The sequence below is a fragment of the Aegilops tauschii genome, chromosome 2 (genome assembly GCF_002575655.3).
Source record: "Aegilops tauschii subsp. strangulata cultivar AL8/78 chromosome 2, Aet v6.0, whole genome shotgun sequence".
NCBI lineage: Eukaryota > Viridiplantae > Streptophyta > Magnoliopsida > Poales > Poaceae > Aegilops > Aegilops tauschii.
In genome coordinates, this window is record NC_053036.3 from 10,160,698 (window position 1) to 10,167,917 (window position 7,220).

The window sequence follows — 7,220 nt, forward strand, 5'->3', positions numbered from 1 at the left end:
TCTGCTCAAGCGCCATGTTGATTTCTCCCACGACGAGGCGGAGGCGGTATCCGCCGCAGTGTCAATCCCCTCCCCCTGCCCGTGGGGAGCAAGCAACAAAGTGAAGAGTGATGCAGTCATCGAGTACCTGCGCGCCCTCAAGGCCCGCGCAGTCGTCGCCTCTCCGCCGCAACTCTCCTCCCTCCGCATACTACCGCCGCCGAATTCCGCCCCGCTCCTAGGCCTGGGCTCGGGCCGCATCTCCAGCGCGGACAAGAACCTGGTCGCCCTGGCGCCGATACGATTGCGGAGATGGGAGCCTATCTCATCTACGACGCCAGGGATGGCTCCCTCTCCGTCATCCCCCCTATCCCCTCTGACGACGAGTATATGGCCATGGGGCACCAGTCGGCCGTCGTCATGTGCGACGCCACCGTGACCGGGGGTGGCTACCTTCTTGCCGAGCTCGTCTGGGTCATGCCAGGGTTCTCTCGAGCCGCCGTCTGGCTGTGGGAGTCGTCTGCCAAAGAATGGGTCTTGAAGCCCGGCTGCCTGCCCCTTCCACCCAACATCGCCATGGATTTCTCCATTCACTCGTGCTTCTCTTATCGGGGCTCTACCTTCTGCTGGGTAGATCTCCACCAAGGCATGGTGCTCTGTGATCTGCACCAAGGCTGCAAGTTCAGCTTCATTGAGTTGCCCCAAGGACGTCCAAACTATGATGCGTCCGACTATCCAGGCGGCCTCTGCGCTGAGGAGTTCCGTTCCGTGGCCTGTGTTCGTGGCTGAGATATTTACCCAAAACCACCACACTTGGGGCTAGGGTAACAGGTCAGTACCACATTTGAGCCATGTCACAAGAAACCACCAACTCTGGGACTAATTGGTAACGCGGAGCACTGACGGGCCGTTTTAGCCGCGGAAACAGCGAATCCGACAGGTCGGGCCCACCTGTCGGGTCGACGTGGCGCGGGCTGACGGACGACGTTAGACGGGGGTTGACGGCCGTTTCCGCGCACGTGTAATAGGCGCCGCACCGCCGTTTCGTCCTCCAATCCCCGATTCAGTTTCCCTCCCACGCGTTCCTCCCGCTCTGCTCATGGCGACTAGCTCTGGCGGCGGCGATGGCGGAGAAGGTCCCGACGGCTCCGGCGGCGGTGGTCGTTCTTCCGGTGGCCGCCGCCCGCAATGCGACCCCGTTGGCAAGTTGGGCCCCAACCCCGATGGCGATTCGCACTCGACGGCTGATTGGGGAAAATTTGTCCTGCCGCCGCCGTCGCAGTATGCGGAAGAGGCAGAGAAGGCTACTGCGGACGCAGAGAAGGCGTCGGCGGCGGCTTATTCGTTGGGGGAGGAAGTACCCCCCGGGCATCCATCTCCACCCAGGTAAATCTGAGTGCAAAAAACCTAGGGTTAGGGTTCTAGCAATACTGCTTAGTTAGAGTACTCGCTTAGTTAGCATATACTTGTAGCAATACTGCTTCGTTCGGGGAGGAAGCTCCTATGCCTAGATGAAAATGAAGTTTTTTCTTTGTTTTTTTTTCTGAATTACTAAATGTATCATAGTTTATTCTGCATTTGTTGGTTCTTGTGGCATAGATCTTATTGCTGTTACTTTGTTTTATATGTGAATATGTCATAGTTTTTATCGTGCCACTCAAAATGTCATGGTCCTGAATTTGATTTGTGTTCTGTAGGCCTGAAAATGTTACTGCAAATGTCATGGTCATTAATATGTTTTAATATGTTTTGTGTTCTGTAGGCCTGAGGAGCCATGGTCATTATATTTTCAGTTTCCTTCTAAAGATGCTGCCAAAAAATATGCCCTTGTGAAGATGTATGAGAGAGACATCACTTATGGCAGTTTGCTTAATGTGATGGTCAGAAATGGATATGGAAGTGATGACAGTATTTGCTACTTGAGGAAGGATGGCACAGGGCTGCAAGGGATTACTTTCATCAGAAACAACACTGAAGTGGATGAGATGATAAAGCATTTTAAAAGCAGTCAGACACTGTGTTTGTATGTTAAAGAGGGGAAATTAGATATAAAGCAAGCACCAGTTTACAAAAGTGCAGAAGAAGAAGAAGTGGACCCAGATGAAACAATTGAAGATTTAACAGTGGACCCACCAGTTGTATTTGCTGTTAATGATTCAGGTGTTGTGCACAAAACAACACATGATTATGTTGGTACACAAGAAAGTGTGAACTATATGCCAATAAAATCAGTTCCTCCACCATGCCAGTTACTGCTTGGGACACAAGATCACCCAATTGAGCCAGAGATGCTAGATGCAGATGAGGAAAATAATGCATTGCAGCAGGTTAACACTCAAGTTAGTGTAAATTATGCTGATTTCTAGTTTGATACAGATGAGGAGGAGCATGCAGGAAATGAGGACACATCTGATGAAGATGATGACTCAGTATTTGATGAAGACTTTGTAGCTCATGAAGACCTCCCAGATGCAGATTCAGATTCAGATTCCATGGACTATGAAGAAGAAGATATTGTAGCTAGAGAAGAAGAACAGAGGAGGAAAGTGGACAGTGATCTGAAAGACACAATTGCTGACATTAAGAGGAAGAGAGCTCAATACATGAGCAGTACACACTGTGAAGGGGACACAGACCATGAAGATTTGTATGACATAGAAATGGAGGAAGAGGATGATGAGTGTCAAGAGATACCTGTTCCTGAGCCTGTTGAGAAGAAGATAAAGAGGGGGCCTACTAGTAGGTCCCACTCTAGTGCTAACAGAAGCATGACTGAGGACTGGTATCCATCTTCAGAAGAGGATGATACAGGCTTTGAAGCTGATGATGATGGCAATGAACCAATGTCCTTCATAATCCCCTCTGGAAGAAAGAGCAGAGCTAAGAAAAGACCACCCAGGGTCTGGTACGATGAGAACAGGCTGCATCCAGAGCAGCAATTCCAGCTCAGGCTCTGTTTCAGAGATGTGTACCAATTTAGAGAGGCTCTTCTAAATTTGCATGTGAAACAACTTAGAAGATACAAATATCACAGAAACTGCAGTGACAGGGTGATAGTGTGCTATGATGGAGAGGGTTGTCAGTTCCACATGGTTGCAGCAAAGATCAGTAATGAGCCCACTTTCTGCATTAAGAAGATGTTATTGGAGCACACATGTCCCACCCAATCTGAGAAGACAAGGATCAGCTCAAAGTGGCTTGGCAACAAAATGCTTGAAACTATCAGATCAGACCCCAACACTAATGTACCTGCTATAGTTGACAAGGTAAAGAGGCAGTTTGGTGTTGAGGTGCCCAAGATGATGGCATGGAGAGCAAAGAGGAAAGCAAAGGAGATTGTGCTTGGAGATCACAAGAGGCAATACAAGAGGCTGAGAGATTATTTGGAGACTGTGAAAGCTACAAATCCTGGATCAAGATGCATTGTTGCTACTGTGAGTGGAAAAACAAGAGAAAATCCTACTGCAGGACCAAGGTTTCATGGTCTTTTTTCTGTTTGAATGCATGTGTTGAGGGATTTCTGAATGGATGCAGGCCATTCATAGGCCTAGATGGTTGTTTCATTAAGTTGACTAGTGGGGCACAAATACTAGCTGCTACTGGAAGGGATGCAAACAACAATATGTACCCCATAGCATTTGGAGTGGTTGGAGTTGAAGACACACCAAACTGGTCTTGGTTTTTGACTCAACTGAAGTATGCCCTAGGAGGGACTGAAGAGGGAAAATTTGGGAAGTACACATTCATGTCTGATAGACAGAAGGTGAGTTCATCTACATCTTCACATGTCCCTAAATTAGTAGTATATCCTCTTCATTTATTTGTTCTGCATTCAGTTTAATTACTTCACTAATTTGTTCTGCATGTAGTGTAATTAGTTCAGCACTTAGTATAATTAGTTCATTATTTTGTTTTGCATTCAGATTAATTACTTCATTAATATGTTCTGCATTTAGTCTAATTAGTTCAGCACTTAGTATAATTAGTTCAATAATTTGTTGGGGGGGTCAGTTTAATTAGTTCATTCATTAGTTCTGCATTTAGTGTGATTAGTTCATTAATTAGTTTAGCACTTAGCCTAGTTGGTATGTGTCGAGGGGTAACGTGTCTTGTCGACAATTAGGTCAAGAGGGTCTAGGGTGGCCCAAAAGGGCCAACATAGCCTAACCAACCTTTCGTTGACCCCACCTACCCTAGTTGGCATGTGTCGAGTGGTAACGCGTCTTGTCGACAATTATGTCAAGATAGCTTAGGGTGACACAAAAGGGCCAACCTAGCCCAAGCAACCTTTCTTTGAACCCACCTACCCTAGTTGGCATGTGTCTAGTGGTAACGCGTCTTGTCGACAATTATGTCAAGATAGCTTAGGGTGACACAAAAGGGCCAACCTAGCCCAAGCAACCTTTCTTTGAACCCACCTACCCTAGTTGGCATGTGTCAAGTGGTAACGCGTCTTGTCGACAATTATGTCAAGATAGCTTAGGGTGACACAAAAGGGCCAACCTAGCCCAAGCAACCTTTCTTTGAACCCACCTACCCTAGTTGGCATGTGTCGAGTGGTAACGCGTCTTGTCGACAATTATGTCAAGATAGCTTAGGGTGACACAAAAGGGCCAACCTAGCCTAAGCAACCTATCTTTGAACCCACCTACCCTAGTCATTATTTTGTTGTGCATTTAGTTAATTTAGTTCATTATTTTGTTGTGCATTAAGTTAATTTAGTTCATTATTTTGTGTTGCACTAAGTTAATTGAAATTCCTTTGCAGGGTCTGTTGAATGCAGTCACAGCAGTCTTTCCAAGCTGCCCTCATAGGTACTGCTTGAGGCACATTTATGCCAACTTTCAGAGAGCAGGATTCAGAGGAGAAGACTTGAAGAAATGCATGGATGCAGCTGCATATGCTTACACTGAACATGACTTTCAGTTGGCAATGGAGAGCATGAAGGCTGAGTGCAAGGAAGCTTGGGAGTGGATGTCAAGGATTCCTGCAAAAGCTTGGTCAAGACATGCAATGGATACTAACTGCAAAACTGATCTGGTGGTCAATAACTTAAGTGAAGTTTTTAATAAGTACATACTTGATGTAAGGAACAAGCCAATTGTCACCATGATCAATGAGATCAAGGACAAACTTCTGGTAAGGTATCAGCAAAAGAGAGAGGGTGGACTAGTTGCAAGATGGGAAATTGCACCAACTTATGTTGAGAAGTTAGAGATGAACAAGAGATTTGCAAGGGACTGCAAATCATTGATAGCTGGACCAGGTCTTTTCCAAGTGAGTAGTGGGGACAAGACCTACTCTGTTGACACTAACCTGAAAACATGTGGTTGTAAGAAGTGGGACATCTCTGGAATTCCTTGCAACCATGGTTGTTCTGCCATCTACAGGTCCAAACAACTACCAGAGGACCATGTAAATGTGTTCTTCAAAAAGGCTATGTACTTGGAGTCATACAAGCCTATAATTTACCCAGTTCCTGGTCCTGATTGTTGGGTGAAAACTGCAACTCCTGACATTGACCCACCTCAGTTCAAAGAAGACAAGAAGGGACCAGCAGAAGAAAAAAGGAAGAAAGGCAGGTTTGAGCCTCCTCAAGCAAAGGAGACATCAAGGATGGCTACAATAACTTGTAGTAACTGCAAGTTGCAGGGCCACAAATACACAAGCCGTGCAAAGCCATTGAGGCCAGATCTGCAAATCAGGAAGAACAAACACATGGTACGTTCTTTTTGACTTCCTTCTCTGTCTCATCATTCATTAAGTATCACTGATTTTTATCCAACAAAAATAATTGCAGGAAAACAGGACAGCCCCTGCATGGCAGCAAGGTGGAAGCTCAACATCTGGTACAACAACTCCTAGGGGTGCAAGCTATGCATCTGCTTCAAGGGGTTCTTCTGCTGCTGCTTCAAGGGGCAAATCTGGTAGAGCTGCTGCTACATCTGCTAGAGCTGCTGCTACAGGCACTAGAGCTGCTGGTTCATCTGCTAGAGCTGCAAATTCTTCTCCTTCTGGTGCTGGTACTGCTGCTGCAAGGAGAGGTGCAAAAACAGGTGCAAGAAGCTTCAATCCTCCAAGAACTACTGCAGAAGCTTCAACTAGCCAGCCAACAGGAAATAGGTCCAAAAGGACAAGATACATGAGCAAAAGGATGGAGGGGTACTTCTATGCCAGTGGGAACTACTGAGAGTTCTTGTTTTGACTATGTATCCAAGTGCATTTGTGCTCCATCAAGCACTAGAGCACTTTATCTATGCCAAGACTAAATTTGAACTTATGTAATGCTATGTTGAACCTATGTGTGGCACTAAGAACTACTGCCGTGTAATGCTATGTTGAACCTATGTTGAACCTATGTGTGGCACTTTATCTATAATTCTGTGCTTGCACTGCTATATTTACTTTGTCCTGCTATGTTGATTGCACTCCCTGATCATCACATTCTGTGCATATTAATAATGCCATAAGTTCCTGGTATACTCATGCCATAATTTACTAGTATTTTAAATTTTTCTGTGCACAAAAATTTGACTATCACACCAGTTTCACCTGGAGTGAGGTAAATATAATAGAGTACTCAATATAATACAAGAGATAGTACTGCAAATTAAGTTCAAATTCATGCCATAAGTTCAAATTCTAGACTTGCATATAAACTGCATAATTCAGTACAAATTTAACCATTACAATACCAGTACAATACCACATTACAAACTTGTAGTTAGGTCTGAGTATTCAGTGCAACAGAGCACAGCTACACCAGTACAATACCACATTACATAATTAAAATTCGTCACAGATCTCCTTCAACTTCTTGATCTTGTCCTTGTAGCCATGCTTCTGTTTCAGCAAATCAGAGATGATGTACTCCAGCTTCTTCTTCTCTTCCTTTAGTTGGTCTCTCTCAGTCAGCACTTGGTCTCTCTCTGCCACAAGCTTGTCCCTCTCCTTCTCTGCCTTTGCCCTGAGTAACTGATGTAGGTTTGTGCAACCATGCTCTGCCAGCTTCTTCTTCTCCATCTCCTCTTTCAGATCATTGAGAGCCAACCTAGTATTGCCCAGCTCAGTAATAGCATCCTCCTTGTCAGCCACCATTTTTGCAAAATCAAGTTTGAAAAATCTCAGCTCTTCTTCCATCTTTCTCTTTTCTCCAACTACTTTGTAATTGTGTTCAGCAAGCTGAACATTGTCTCTCAGCCTGTCCTTGTTTTCTTTGTCATACATGCTCCACAATTCAG

At 45.3% G+C, this 7,220-nt stretch overlaps 1 pseudogene; it reads left to right on the forward strand.

The window, feature by feature from the left end:
- Positions 1-1,507: 1,507 nt before the first annotated feature.
- LOC120971804 (uncharacterized) lies at positions 1,508-6,169 on the forward strand (annotated as a pseudogene).
- The last annotated feature ends 1,051 nt before the right edge of the window (positions 6,170-7,220 follow it).